At 37.1% G+C, this 16,633-nt stretch overlaps 1 protein-coding gene across 9 annotated transcripts in view; it reads left to right on the top strand.

Moving 5' to 3' along the window:
* The window catches only part of LOC122994023, a 95,695-nt gene that overhangs the window by 9,654 nt on the left and 69,408 nt on the right, over positions 1–16,633 (top strand). The gene's annotated exons all lie outside the window — the stretch shown is intronic.

Here is a 16,633-nt window from a genome sequence, read left to right as displayed (position 1 = left end):
CCATTATCTTTATCCACTTATCATGTTCAGGGTCTTGGGGACTCTGGAGGTAATTGCTACCATTGGGTGAGATCCTGAACAGGTTTGTTACAGAGCTGACGCATACATACAGACAACTGTTCGCACGTTCATTTAAAGCCAACGGCAATTTAGAGTCCCTAATTCACCTAACCTGTATGTGGGGGAGAAAACTGCCAACCTGGACAAGAAGACTTACTTAAAAATACTTAAAAATACATTGAATAAGTCAAAAGGATAGCTTGGCTTTTTGGAAAACATTTGTTTTCTTGCCAAGAGTTAAATGAAAATATGTCTATGCCTCAAATATGAAGCTGCAGCAGGGGGTCAATTAGCTTAGCTTAGCACAAAGACTTGAAACAGCTAGCTTTACTCTCTACAAAGTTAAAAATATATACATAACCTCTAAAGCATACTACTTAAAATGTTTGTTTAGTTCATACAAAAACAAAAATGTAAAAATCTCTATTTGTTATTTTTCTTTTACAGATAACTGGATGGCAAAAATTCACTGTGCTGCAGGGGACTGCTGTCCGCTTCCCGTTTCCAACTGTGAGTGTCACGTTTCCAGCCGGGACATTTAAAAAAAAAAAACATAACAACGATTGTTGTGGTGTTTACTGTTGTCATGATGACAAAGGTTGTATAACTTTAAGGAAGTAGAAACCATGTTTCAAGTGATCATTTTATCCCAAACCATGATTTCCCTGATTACCCATGATCCCTAACCCTAACCAAGCTGTTTTTGTGCCTAAACCTAACCAGACCTTAACCACAGCGTTGTCACACCATAAAACATCATTATTTTTTTTGACATTAATTTGGTTTTGGTAACGGTTTTTGAAAGCGGCATATTACACTACCATGGGTCATTCTGAAAATGGATCGTTCTGGAGTGCAGGTACAATCCACCTATGTGGTTGTTTAGTTATGAGGATGTGTTGGAAATAACTTTAAATAAAATGATCGTCATGGTCTCTGGTTTCTCTACTACCTTTTTACTACACTGTATTCAATGAGCTACTGGGACTGTTAAAAGAAGGACAATGTGTGGAAACAAAATGCTGTCATCATTGGTCCATTAGTACAGCAGCTGGGTCAGAAAACAACTGTGCAGTCGAAGCAGAGTATGTAAATTACGTTCTCTATACAACACAAACACACAGAACTACAGATTTATATGAGGTCAGAGACTGACTACGACTTTGCATTCATGTGTGTGAACACACCATTAGCATCCATCCTGTACATGCCATGATTTAGTCCTGTGAACGTATCTTATCGGTGTTTTTCAGTTCTGGGTGGTGGTTGGACAATTGAGCTTTGGTAACCTGAGCATAAGTGGTCACCGGCGGGGTGGTGTTTTTACTCTCAGTGGATCCTGTTGGTGTAGTTGGAAATCCTACCAAAGCATAAGTGGACTGTGGAGAAAGACCTGAAGCATCTTCTGTGGCATTCTGATTAGGTCTTTGGGCTGGATTGATGTTCTAGAAATAAATCAAATGACCGTGTTAAAAAAAATAAATTTTTACTTTGCTTCACATACTCAGTACAGTATATATCAAACCTGCTGTTCAATGAGAACTCAAACAGCAGGTTTGGACTGGTGGGTTGTGGTACATCTGGAAATAATTCAGTTCACAGCAAAACATTTAACCACAAGAAAGCAGCACAAACAGTGACATCTGCATGTGGCAGGTTCAGTGGGAGCAAGCAGCAGCACCAGTACAGCAGACTGGGTGAAGCAGCTGTTATAGCAGAGATGGAGGTCGTTTAGATAGACTGCCAAGTCATTAGGATAAAGTGTTCAGTGTGCATGGTGATAGGCTGACCAGTGCATTAGGAAGGCTGCATTTCTGTTCCACTTGAACTTACACAAGGTTTTTGATTTTTTAAAAAATATTTCTCCTGTTTCTGAAAATCAGGTCTTAACTGTTAAATTATTCACAATGTGAAATTCTGTTCCTCAGTTTGACAAGCAAAGTTGAGAGAGTTATGAAAAAAACAACACTGTGGCACTTATTTTTCTTTTCTGTTGGTCTGTCAAAAAACATTGTTGAAAATGCTTATTGAGTTCAAATACAAAATATGATGTTTATCTTGTTCTGAAGTTCACTGTAGTGGGAGGGGCTTGTTTGTTTTAGGTCAAATTATTTGTAGCAGTTTGAACAAAACTTGATTTGCATTTGCACAACAGAAATGAAAGAGAAAGATCCAGTTAATGTTTTTGATAATCTTATTTAATTAAGTTTAAACTTTGCTCCTTTTGTTACAAGCCTCACCATTATTGTTACTGGTTGATAGATATTCAGTCGATTTATATATAGAGTATAGGAGTTGTTTCAGCTTGTAAAGGTGGGAATGACAGAAAAGGTTTGGGAACCACCCAATGGCACATTTTTAGTATTTACAAAAAGAGCCTTAGACTAAAAAACTTAAGTACCTCTTTTACCAAGCAGGTCTATGTTTCCAAAGCAAAATATACATATTTCAATTTCAATTTTGACTTTAATCATTCTGGTGGCATTTTTTTATTCATACATAAGAGGTTTGTGGGTGTGGTAGATATTCTCTGCTACAATACTGGAATTCAAATACAAACAGATATGAAGATTTTAATTACATTATTACTCTTGTGCTGAAACTTACATTGGGACTTACATCTAGCGATTCTTTTGAAAAGGCCAAATCACAAAAGAGTACAAAAGATGATGACCAAACAGCTGGCAATCCAGCTGCCGATTATTAGGCTCTCATTAGTAGCTGTAAATAAACAAATAAACAAACAAAAAATATAAATCAGAAATGTTGACATATTTCAAGATTGCAGTTTAAATTTCATAATAATTTCTGGGAGGCAGAACAGAAATAATCTCTCTGTCTGAGTTAAACCTCAAAGAGTTTTGAACCACCAACCCTCTAAAAGTCACTGGATTCATTAAATATCTTTTTAGTTACAAATATTGCATTAAGAAAATGTTAATATGTTGATTCCCACATTATTTGGTAATAAATCTTTATGGATGAGGAAGATTTGCACTGCATGACAAGCAGTGTGTGTAAACTGTGCATTATTGTCAGTTAGCTGTTTTGTCTTTCAGTCTCACCAGTATTTGGAGAGCAGAGAGTCTGAATCTTCTTCATGTCTTTGGTCCAGTTGACCTGGTTGCTGTGGTTACAGATGATGGAGTCATTCAAAAGGTAGAAACGGAGAGTAGAACCAGAGGTTGTGACCTCTGATTGCTCTCCTCCCTCCTGATAGCAGGTTTGGTTCTCACATCTAAAAGTGCTGTTGATGTGAGAGCGCTCTGTCCTGCAGCTCGCAGTGAGGTTACAGGACTCTGTGCTGTTAGACACAGAGTCCACTGACAGGTTAACTGGAGACACTGGATCTAGGGGGGAAAATAGATGTGAAGGGTTATGAAACAGGGTACTACTGTGTATCAACATTTGAAATCTAAAGAAACCTACCTTGAATTATGACCTTGTATTCAGCTAGACATTGGTCTTTGTCCGCGATTATGAGTGCAGTGTAATCTCCACTGTCATTTTGTTGCACATTCTTCAACAGCAAAGAGTGATTTTGTAGAGAAACCTCAGCCCTTCCTACATAACTGCCAATTATTTTTGTTCTATTATCAGGAAATAATCTTACTATATTGTGAGTATTATTGAATTCCCATCTAAATTCAGTGTCTTTTACTAGACCAACAGGTTTCTGAACATCCAGACGTAAATCCTTCCCTTTCTGCACAAACACAGTTGTCACATCACTGGACCCTGGGAAAAGAACAGAAATCAAAATCACTTGTATGCTTTTTCAGTCACCACTGAAAAAGTGAGATGAATGTTGCTTTCACCTGCCTTTACTCCCTGAACACTGAGTTTGTAAATTCACTTTCATGATTTGAGTAAGTAAAATAATGGCAGACACTCATTTAGATTAATGGGCTATCAATGTAATCATAAATCTTGGTGAATTTATAGCATTTTTAATAGTGCTACATAATGCATTTTGTAATAATATATATTACTTGATATGTTTGAGATATTTTGCATTGTTTGTTTTTTTGTTGTTTGTTTGTTTTGGTTTTGTGTGTGTGTGTGTGTGTGTGTGTGCGTGTGTGTGTGTGTGTGTGTGTGTGTGTGTGTGTGTGTGTGTGTGTGTGTGTGTGTGTGATTTTGAGTAGGGCTGTCCCCTGAAAAAGGAGCCACTAATTTGAACCTTATGTTGTTTGTCAATCCATTTATAGTTTTTTTTCCACTGCATCATTGTACACAGAAACATCATTTGAGGTGAACTCATCATAACTAATTACAGATATTTAAATGTGAGAAGATAAAGTGATGGAAAAGTTAAAAGAATTGACCCTCATGCTTTCCTGAAAGTGTCCATCCTCATAGGAGCAGAATCAACACTAATTAAATCTAAACAATACATACATACTCCCCCCTCACAAAATATAGATACTAATTTAGCATTATTTTGTTATAATTGACACCTGGTAATGAAACTGTTGCCAGTTGGGATATTTGCAGTGTGTAAAATCTCTGCTATAAAACTGTAAATGTATTCAAACAAGTGAGTGTTTATCAGGAAAAAGTTTTATGGGGTCAACAAAGAGTGAGAGGACAGAAGCTGCAGTTCCTCCAACAGTGAAGTAGTTTTATGACAAGCTCTTCACTGTAAATGTATACATACAATATACATATAGTTGTATGGATGGTATGTGGCTGCTTGTATTGATATGGACACTAATCTTTGTCATGGATAGCAATATGTAATCAATTATAACCCAAGACAAACAGAGGAAGACACACAAGTCTGCATCATTTTAGCACATGTCAAATAATACAAACAAATGTTTCAAGAACAAAAAATGTTCTGAGAAAAAAAAAGGAAAATGAACGTTTGATTTCTTCAAGTGGTTTTAACAGGTGTTAAATAAATAAATGCTGTTCTACATTTCAGCAGCTCTTTTCTCACACTAACAAATGTAATCTGTAAGCACAAAATAGTACCTGTTGCTAATGTGGTGACCAGGAAATGCTCACACACACACACACACACACACACACACACACACACACACACACACACACACACACACACAGACGTACATGTTACAAGGAAAATGAATTGAAGTTGATGCTTTGTCCTAAAGCTCTGTGATGATATTGAGCGCTTTTTATGTCATTTTTTCAAAATTCATGATTTATTGTGGTTCTCTAATTAATTTGTCTAATCTTTGCATTTTAGAGTTGTGTTTCTACATCTTGTCCATATTCATACTGTAGCAGAATGGAGGGCGCTGTTTATAATTGATTCCACCTGGTGGCGGTCATTGGTTCAGCTTTATATAAAGGTGGCAGTCTTCCCCTGCCTCTTCCTCTTGCGCTCCCCCATCACGTCACTTCCGGTCCGGGAGTTTTGGTCCGTCAAAGCAGCATTGTGTGTACCTCGCCCCATGGTTGTGCCTGGCTGCGGTTATTTCGGGTAAATACTGGTAGCCGTGCGGGTTTCTCTCTCTCCTCACTCTCCTGTGCCTGTGTGGGACGCTCTAGAGGTAGATTGCTTCTCTCCTGCACTCTCTTAATTCTATCCTTTAGCGTAGCAACGCTGACTTTGTTTTATGTTAGGGAATAGTTAGCTGGCCGAGTCCACCGGTGGTGTAGACGGACGTCACCACTAGCTGATTGGAGCCGCTGCTGTCTCCGGTCCTTTTGTCTCCTGCTGTCTCCTGCTGTTTCTGCTGCTTGCTGTGTCTCCGCTGCTGCTCTGTGTGCTCAGTGTGCACCTGCTACTGCTGTGCTGTTGCCACAGCTTCGCTTGGTCCCCGACTGCCTCTCGGCTGGTTGGCTGCCTCTCTCCCTCTGTCGCCGTGCTTGCAGCTGTTTGCTGCATCGCTTGGGGCTTCCACGGTGGCGCTGTTAGGGTGGTGGTAGGCCGCCTTGCCGTTGACTCTAAACACCTGAGCTGTGTGTGGGACTAACTCTTTTAACGTTATTTGTGTGAATGTGTCGAGTCTTGTGTTTAGTATGAATTCTTTTTAGTTTGTTACTCTTTTGTTTATCTTGGTTAATTAATTTGGTTTAGTCCCCCCCCACCCCCTGGTTTCTTTCTGGTTTTGATTAATTCTATTCCTTTTTTTATTTGTTTGGGGCTAAGGTATTCTGTTGCATTATTTATTTCAGTTTATTCAGTTTGGGTGCATTTGTGATTAGCCATTTTTCTCATTTTGTATTACTTTTTGTGGTAACTTTTTTTTATTCCCTTTCAGTGGCTGGGTGGTGGTGTTGTTGACCTGCGTGGTGGTGACCCTCCCTTTTTGTGTGCAGTGTCTTCCCTGGGATCGTGGGTGATTTTCACAATGTGTGTGAGACTGTCACGTGTGTCTGGGTGTTTAATTTAGGTTTACTTTTTTGTTTATTTGGTTGATCCCCATCCCTCACTAACACCTGTCCCACCGGTAAGCCTCAGCCCCTGATTTAGTCCCCCCCCCCCCCACCCCCATTCTGGTATGAATGTGTTATTTTAAATTGTATTGATAAAGTGTACTATTTTGTAAGTATCTGGAACCATGTTTTCTCTTGCCTCCAGTAAACGAACCTGTGTCCTATTGATGATGGTGATAATTCTTTGGGTGAAATTCCCAAGGTGGCGTTGTCTGGCAACTTAACTGAAATTGTTAGTATAACTCCATTGACCGCTGCAGCAACAATACCCTTTTTGTAACTACAGTTGTAAAGTCTGTAAAAATTGGAACTGTTTCATTGTTTTAATATATGTAATCAGGACTCCTAGGAAATCAGGATTGATACTTAATTGATGTAAAAGAATGATGTGACAGTTTTTGCCTGGTTCCAGACCTCTGAATCTCTGCCCACATCTTTATTTTATTTAGTGATTTGAAAATTAAACCAAAGGCATTCAGTGTATCAGGTTCAGGCTGATTCCAGTATTTTAGTAGTTTTGTTGTGCTGTTTTTTCACTTTACTATTTTAAGGCCAGCAAAATTTAAAGTTGTGTATTTCCCCAAAAGAACTGTATTCCTGGAAGTGTGGCAAAGGCTTTGAAACTACATTCAGATTCAGGTGGTAAAGTTACACAACTCTGATACATAAAACTGGCCAATCAGAACAGAGTGGGTTCATCGGGAGGGGGCCTTACAGAGACAGGAACTAAAACTGCCTGTGAAGAGAAATGGTGTATACTTAGGGGCTGCATAAAGGGCCAGTATAAGATAAATAAGGAGTTTTTCAAGTGTGAATCATGCAAAGCTACTCTAAAAGCTTTGAGTTGAAATGAGCATTATAGGTCCTCTTTAAAGAAATCAGCCTGACAGTGCAGATATTGAAAGGAAATATACTGAATGTCAAAAGCTCCGCAAATGTAGAGAGATACTGAAAGTAAAACCAGCAAATAAAGAGCGTGTGCCTCTACCATAATACTCTATATTCATTACTTTAATACACAAAAGGTTAATTCTTTTTTTAAATCTCTGTCTGGATATATTCTGGTTTTGTACAAGAATGAAGAATTCTAGTTTAATGTATTTTTGAATCATAATTTCTCTGGTACTGAAGAATATTTTATCATTTATAATTCTTTTCATTTACATCAACCAGAACGTTAACAAACCCTATTTTTTTTTTTTGAACCATGGATAGGGATGAAGTAATGACAACATCTAAAGTTAAAATTTTCAGTGAACACATGGCTCAGTTTTATAGTATATTGTGTCAATGTCTAAATCAAAAACAAGTACCAGTAGTGCCTCACTACAACAACCAGACTTTGTAAACAAAGTCAAACAACAGAAAACATTTAAAGAAAACAGTTTTACCTTGTGTTTCCCATGAGACACAAACAGCAAGAAGAACGACTAGAGCCATTGTGCATATGAGTGACACAGGAAGCAGAAACACTATTTATGTACTGTGACCGTGTTTAGTGGTTAACCTGTCTTCTCGGAACTCACTGAGCAGTTTTTATTGAAACTCTTGCTACTGAAGAAATAGTCTGATTTTTCACATCATTTTTGGAATATTTGAGCACCACAAGTGAAATCAGCCTCCTGTCAACACACTCATCATGCAAAAAACCTAAAAGAATACACTACTGAAAAAGCTGAAATGAAATATGGCCTCTAATCTCACAATCAACTTTATTAAATATTTTTTTAGAGAGAACGATATCATTTGAAAGTATTTTTCAACAGATCTCTCTATCTGCACTTTAGATAGTATTAACACCCCAGAGCTTAATGTTAATTAGAGAATGGTTAAAAACACGTTCCATACAATTTCCAGCATATTCATATCCATCATCTGTCATGTCTAACCACCATCATTTAAACTGAGATGTAAATGCCAACCTGAGATGTGCTGCCCTCCTGCCAACACACTTGTCATAAAAAAAAACTAAAAGAATAAGTGTACCGGGCTCAGCAGCACCTGGTCTTCTATAAGTCACTGTACAATCCACAGATCTCAATGCGAACAGTTTTCATTGAAACTGTTGCGATATATATTTCAGATGTAATTTTAGCAATATTTGAGTACTCATATGAATGTACTTAGCACTGTGGACAAAACTGAAGAGCCGGCATCATCGGTAATTAAAGTTCTGCTAGGTACAGCAAGACTGCAGGACTCCTCTGTAGTGACACTTCTGGTGCAGGTCAAGTCAATTTTTTTAATGAGCACATTAATAAACAATGGATGTTGACCAAAGTGCTTTACAGAGAGATTAAATTGTGGGATTATTTGATTGACGGTTATATTCAGGACATAAGAAAATGAATAAAAGCATGGAATATCTTGATAAAATCATAACACAAACAGCATTGCGCAAACAACAAATAAATACAAAGGGATAAAAGCCAGAGTGTGGTCAGGCATGTCTTCATGATGACAATTAAGAAGCTAAAGAAAAGAGACTCTTTAGAGGGGTTTAAAAAATATCAATAGAGGGGGAAGATCTAATAATAACAATATGTTGTATGTTATATGTTGTGGGCATTTTGGTCTGAGAAACTGTAGCCTGACATCTCTCTTTTTAGACAGCAGGTGGCTGCATGGTGATTATAGTCACATTGTAGCAGTACATGGAAGAGGAAGCATCTGTTTTTTGTGAGGGGGGAGTATGTATGTATTGTTGATATTTAGTTAGCAGTGATTCTGCTCCTACGAGGATGGACACTTTCCAGGCGTGAGTGTCGATACTTTTAATGAACAGTCCATCACTTTATCTTCTCAAATTCAGATATCTGTAATTAGTTATGATGAGTTCAACTCAAATATTTTTCATGTCTACATGATGCAGTGGGGAAAAAACTTAAATGCACTGACGGACAAAATAAGGTTCAATTCATAGGCTCCTAGAGGGACAGCCATACTCAAAATCACACACGCACATAAAAAACACAATGCAAAACATTTAAAAAAGATCAAAATATTCAAATTACACCTCAAACATTCATTTTTATGATTTCAGACAAGTAAAACAATGACAGTCTCACTTAGATTAATGGACTGTCAATATAACAGTAAATCTGGATGCATTTATAGCAGTTTTATGAGTGCTATATAATGCATTCTGCTGTGAAACTCACAAAAAGCACACGAAAGGCCCACTCAGGAGCCAGTGTTTGGTTTGTCCGTTCTGGGCTACTGTTGAAACATGGTGGTGCAACATAGAAGAGGACCCACTCTCTATGTAGATATAAAGGGCTCATTCTAAGGTAACAAAAACATAACCATTCTTATTTTCAGGTGATTATACACTAATTAAAACATACTTATGATTATTATATTCCATTTCTGCCAATAGATCCCATAACTCTTACACAAACCTACTGTAAGTCAGCTAAAGAATTGTGAAGAAAGTAATTAGCCAATGTGCACGTTAAAACAAAATTTTAAAAAAAAGTCAAATGTTACTACATCACATTACAAAGCTTACACATTGCTGTAAGGTGAGGTGCCGGGTAGAGGGGTCTTAATCCAGACAGAGACGTCACTAGTGAGACTAAACTGAGGTTGAACCGTAGAAGCAGTTTACAGCCTTCCATTGGTTGATTCTGCTGCCAATCAAACATGTCTGCACTCCTATTGACTAATTTTACTGCCTCCACCTCAGTTTTATTCTCCTGTTCTTCTCTCTCGGGCAGTCTTACTGAGCAGGGCGCGTGCCTTTGTCCCGCTCAGCAAGTCAGAGCCCAGGAGCCCCACCCTGCGGTGATGTGACGGTGTTTATATCAAGCAGCCCCAGCTGCACTCAGAATCAGAGCTGAGTGGCTCGCTGATCATTTGTTTGTTCAAAGTTTATTAAACGTGTCACACATTGTTCTTCTCACTCTTTATTCTTATTCCGTCTTCCGTACGTTTTTTTGCTGCGTTTCAACTACTGCATACTTTGTGCTATAAAAACCATTCAACTGTCAATCTGTGCAACTCATTTAGCAGATATGTGCTTGTATTTTTCTGAAATGTAACATGTTTCAGCGATTTTATATAATTTTTTAAAACATTCAAATTTATAATGGCAGCCTATGAGACGAACCGTCCAACCGAGTTGGAACCTTGGTCACTTTGACACTCAACTGCTCGGACGTCCCTTATCATATGGACGCCATTCAAACTTTAAAATGTTTAAAAACTTTGAACTTTCAAAGTTATAAGATTGTTTAGTGATATCTTTTATAATTTTTCAGCAATTTAAGCCAAAAGTCAGGGGTTTTCAGACTTTGTCAGGTCTCACCAGTGTGTCATATGATCAGGCACAGTGGAGAGCACAGATATTTTTAGAACAGAATTTTTTTTCTGAACAGCTATCACTTCCACAATTTCAACTCCTCAAACACATATCTTGCCTCAGTATGTTGCCATAAGCCTCTTCTCTCTCAAAATGTAAATACATTTCACATAGGACTATTGACTGCAGTACAGTCTGCAGGATGTGTGTCTCCTCTCACTACGGTTTCTTAAACTTACAGATTCTCTCCTCCTTCAAACACTTTTTACACATTCATATCATATCATTCATTCTCATGTTAAACCAGTCTTGCTTTCACTAATGATGTACAAATCTCTGGGCTTCAAGCTCTAGCTCTCATTATTGTGAATGTCTGTTGGCTCAGTGGTTTAGAACACTGTTCTCATGATCAGCTACCTCTTAGATGACAAGGTTGTGTGTTTGATACCTGCTCACTGCAATGCTCCTCATAATATTGCTCTCATGTACAAAGTTGCATCAGATCTTTATCCTGTACCATAATTCAATTCCACTTTAGCTCACCTTAACATTATTACCTGAAATGTGGCTTGATATGCTTGTTAAATACAACTTTTCCCATGTAAAACAGCATGTGTGAATAGTCCAGTGGTTTAAGCTCATGTCATGTCTGATCTCCTTTTAGATCCAAAGGTTGTGAGTTCGAGCCCTGCTTAGGGCAGAACTCAGTAGAGTTGAAGGATGAAAGAGTCCAGGTGATGTCAATCTGCTTAATGAGCTGAGCTGAACTGCTTTTTTGTCAATTTCATGCAATTGACAGGCTAAATACCAAATCTGGCCTGAGTGACATATTAGCTCAGTGCATAGCATGTCTGTCACACAAACATGAGGGTGTAGTTTCAATTCCACCTATTGCTGATTTTAATCTTGCTAGATTTTTCAATAGTGTTCAGCTTCCAGTTATGCAATCAAAATTCGCTTTCAGCAATCACACGCAATTTCTACAGAAATTGCATTTTCTAGTTCTTATGCCGTCTTCCGTATGTTTTTTGCTGCGTTTCAACTGCTGCATACTTGTGCTATAAAAACCATTCAACTGTCAATCTGTGCAACTCATTCAGCAGATGTGTGCTTGTATTTTTCTGAAATGTAACATGTTTCAGCGATTTTATATAATTTTTTAAAACATTAAAATTCATAATGGCAGAGTTGGAACTTTGGTCACTTTGACACTCAACTGCTCAGAAGTCCCTTATCCTACAGACGCCATTCAAACTGTAAAATGTTCACAAAACTTTGAACTTGAAGTTATCAGATTGTTTAGTGATATCTTTTGTAGTTTTTCAGCAATTTAAGCCCAAAGTCAGGGGTTTTGAGGACTTTTTCAGGTCTCACCAGTGTGTCATGTGATCAGGCACAGTGGAGAGCACAGATATTTTTAGGCAAGAAATGTTTTTCTAAACTGCTGTCACTCCCACAATTTTAACTCCTCACGCACATATCTTGCCTCAGTATGTTGCCACAAGCCTCCTCTCTCTCACAATGTAAAAACATTTCACATAGGACTTATAGTTTTTGAGATCTGAACCTTAATTGATAGAGAGTCGCTGTTATGTTCTCATTGACTGCAATACAGTCTGCAGGATGTGTGTCTCCTCTCACTCCGGTTTTTTAAACTTACAGATTCTCTCTTCCTTCAAACACTTTTTACACATTCATATCATATCATTCATTCTCATGTTAAACTAGTCTTGCTTTCACTAATGATGTACAAATCTATGGGCTTCAAGCTCTAGTTTGAGACAAATACATTTTCCTCATCAAAATGGAGATTTTTTCCTCTCATTTTTGTGAATGTCTGTTGGCTCAGTGATTTAGAACACTGCTCTCTGATCAGCTTCACTTTAGATGACAAGGTTGTGTGTTCAATACCTGCTCACTGCAGTGCTCCTCATAATATTGCTCTCATGTACAAAGTTGCTTTACATCTCTATCATGTACCATAAGTCAATTCTTCTTGAGCTTACCTTAACATTATTACCTAAACTGTGGCTTGATATGCTTGTTAAATACAACTTTTCCCATGTAACACAGCATGTGTGAATAGTCTAGTGGTTTAAGTTCATGTCACTTCTGAACTCCTTTTAGATCCAAAGAGTTTGAGTGCCGCTTAGGGCAGAACTCAGTAGAGTTGAAGGATGGAGGAGTGCACAGCTGATGTCAAGCTGAGCTGAGCTGATCTGAGCTGAGCTTCTATTTTGTCAATTTCATGCAATTGACAGAGTAAACACCAGAATCTGTGACATGTTAGCTCAGTGCATAGCATGTCTGTCTTACAAACATGAGGGTGTAGGTTTGATTCCACCCATTGCTGATTTTAATCTTGGTAGATTTTTCAATACTCTTCAGGTTCCAGTTATGCAATCTGAATCCGCTTTCAGCAATCACACGCAATTTCTACAGAAATTACATTTTCTAGTTAACTTTACACTTAACAGTCCATGTTTCATTAGCAAAAGGCTTGCAGGACTGTCCAGTATGACCTCTGAGCAATATGTTTGAAGACTACTCTGGCTGAGCCGCACTGAGAATCCATCATGACACATCGTGATTTAGTCCTGTGAATGCATATTATCTGTGTTTTTCAGTTCAGGGTGGTGGTTGGATTTCGGAGTTTTGTTAACTGGAGCGTAAATGGTCTCTGGCGGGGTGGTGTTTTTAGTCTCAGTGGATCCTGTGGGTCTAGTTGGAAATCCTACCAAAGCATAGGTAGAGTTTAAAGGACGACCTGAAGCGTCTTCTGTGGCATTCTGATTAGGTCGTTAGGCTGGATTGATGTCCCAGAAATAAATCAAACGACCATGTTAGAATTTTTTTTCCATTTTTACTTTACTTGAAATACTCAGTAGGGGAGAACGGGGTAAGATCAACCACTTTTTACATTTGATGATTTTTATGCAAAACAAAAGTGTATTTGTTTCAAATAATAGTTACTATATACACCTCAGGTTGTTGTGTACCCATGGAAATTAAAACAAGTTATCTAATTATTATAGTTTTAGAACAATGAGCCATCAAAAAAAGTTAGTCCCATGGCACAATTTGGCCCAAGGTAGGGGTAAAATGAGCATGGGGGTAAATTGAGTGCTCTACAGGTAAATAGTGCTACCATTAAATTACTGATAAAAATGACAGAAAATCAAACAAATTAATTATAAAATTAAAAATAATGTTGAACTTTATTAATGGCATTAATTTAACAAAGGCATAAACTCATACATTAAAGTAAAATGATATATTTGTGTCTTGTTGTTCAACATAAGTATGATAAATACAAATACAGACATTAATAAGAGGACATAAGAAAATGACTAAAAGCATAGAATATCTTGATAAAATCATAACACAAACAGCATTGCACAAATAAGATACAAACTGATAAAAGCCAGACTGGTCAGGCATGTCTTCATGATGATAATTAATAGGCTAATTAATAATTATTAATTAATAAAAGAGATGGGTCTTTAGTGGGGTTATATTGTTGGGGTTGATATTTAGTTAGTATTGATTCTGCTCCAGAAGGCACAAGTGTCAATACTTTTAATGAACAGTCCATCACTTTATCTTCTCAAATTCAAATATCTGTAATTAGTTATGATGAGTTCATCTCTAATGTTTTTCCTGTGGACAGGATGCAGTGGGAAAAAAAACTTAAATGCACTGACAGACAACATAAGGTTTAAATCAGAGTCTCCTAGTAGGACAGCCGTACACAAAATTACACACACACTAAAAAACACAATGCAAAATATTTAAAACAGATCAAGTAAAATATATTTTTGCAGAATACATTATATGACACTCATAAAACTGCCATAAATGCATCTAGATTTACCATTATATTGACAGTCCATTAATCTAAGTGAGACTGTCTGACATTACTTTACTTGTCTCACATTATAAAAATGAATGTTCAAGGACTAAAGGCAGTGGCAGAAATATTCAGCTCACTTTCTTGATGACCACTTTTAAAAACAGTGGTGACTGAAAAAGCATACAAATGATTTTGATTTCTGTTCTTTTTACAGGGTCCAGTGATGTGACAACTGTGATTGTGCAGAAAGGGAGGATTTATGTCTGGATGTTCAGAAACCTGTTCAGAAACCTCCAGAACTTGCATTGTGCATTCTTATACACTGAGTAATTTGTATAAATAATAAATTATTCAATTCGAGTTCTTCTCCTTGGGTAATTTCTACTGTTCATCCCCGTTAGGACAGACATACAAGAGTCCTAGGCTCTCTCCTAGGTGGAGTTTTCATTTTACAAACCTGTTCACCGGCCACACATGTCTTTTTGTCACATATCATTGGTGCAATGCAAAGATGACGTCAAAAGATGAGGCCTTTGCAGGCTCCATTTTCTTTGCTGCAAAATGTCGGTTTTCTGTTTGAAAATTTACAGATGTCCACACCACTGGTATCTTTCATCTTGCAGCCCAAAAATGCAAGAGGTGTTAAATAAACTGTAGTGCTATGAGAAAGGAAGTGGTTATATTGCATGTGCATTGAGCTACCTAGATAAGTGTGTTAAAGTGACTCAAACTAACTAAACTAATACAACAAATACACAGTATAAACTTTTAAGTGGACCACAGATGAAAATGATCCGTCAGCTAATTCTGGTGCAACATACAAAACCTTTTCCTTTAAATATAGTGCTATTAATTATTCAAACTTTGCAAGGATGCCAACAGGATCTATTGAAATATAAAATAGTATTCTTGTTTATCATTATCTTAACTTCTTATTTGACAGACTTAAATGATTTCAATAATTCCACAACAGCTTGGAGAGGAAGTTTGAATAGAGAAGTTACTTTGTTCACATCATCAACATGGTAACATCCATGATAATTATAGTCACAACGTAGCAGCACACGGAAGAGGAAGTATCTGTATTTTGTGAGGGGGGAGTATGTGTGTGTTGTTGATATTTAGTTAGTATTGATTCTGCTCCAGAAGGTTCAAGTGTCAATACTTTTAATGAACAGTCCATCACTTTATTAAACCTGAAATTCAAATAAATAAATAAATTTAAAAAAACTTAAATGCACCGACAGATAACATAAGGTTCAAATCAGAAGCTCCTAGGCGGACAGCCCCACTCGAAATCACAAACACACACACAAAAACCCACAATGCAAAACATTTAAAACAGATCAAGTAAAATATGTTTTTCAGAATGCATTATATAGCACTCTAAAAACTGCTATGAACGCATCCAGATTTACCATTATACTGATAGTACATTGATCTAAGTGAGACTGTCATTGTTTTACTTGTCTCAAATCATAAAAAATGAATGTTTGAGGAGTAAAGGCAGTGGCAGAAATATTGAGCTCACTTTCTTAATGACCACTTTTAAAAATAGAGGTGACATACAAGTGAAAAAAACATACAGACTGATCTCTTTTTAGACAGCAGGTGGCTGCATGATGATTATAGTCACAATGTAGCAGCAGCATACGGAAGAGGAAGTATCTATATTTTGTGAAGGGGGAGTATGTATGTACTGTTGACATTTAGTTAGTACTGATATTTTAAATGAACAGTCCCTCCCTTTATCTTCTCAAATTCAAATGTGTAATTAGTTATGATGAGTTTACCTCAAATGATGTTTCTGTGTATAATGATGCAGACAAAAAACCCTTAAATACATTGACAGACAACATAAGGTTCAAATTAGAGGCTCCTCGTTCAGGGGACAGCCCCACTCGAAATCACACACAACAACAACAAAAAAAAAACAATGCAAAATATATTTAATAAATATAACAAATAACATAATATTATAAAATCTAATAAATATAAAGTAA

The sequence above is a fragment of the Thunnus albacares genome, chromosome 12 (genome assembly GCF_914725855.1).
Source record: "Thunnus albacares chromosome 12, fThuAlb1.1, whole genome shotgun sequence".
Lineage (NCBI taxonomy): Eukaryota > Metazoa > Chordata > Actinopteri > Scombriformes > Scombridae > Thunnus > Thunnus albacares.
The sequence above is the reverse complement of the archived record's forward strand: the minus strand, read 5'-3'. Positions and strand labels throughout refer to the sequence as shown.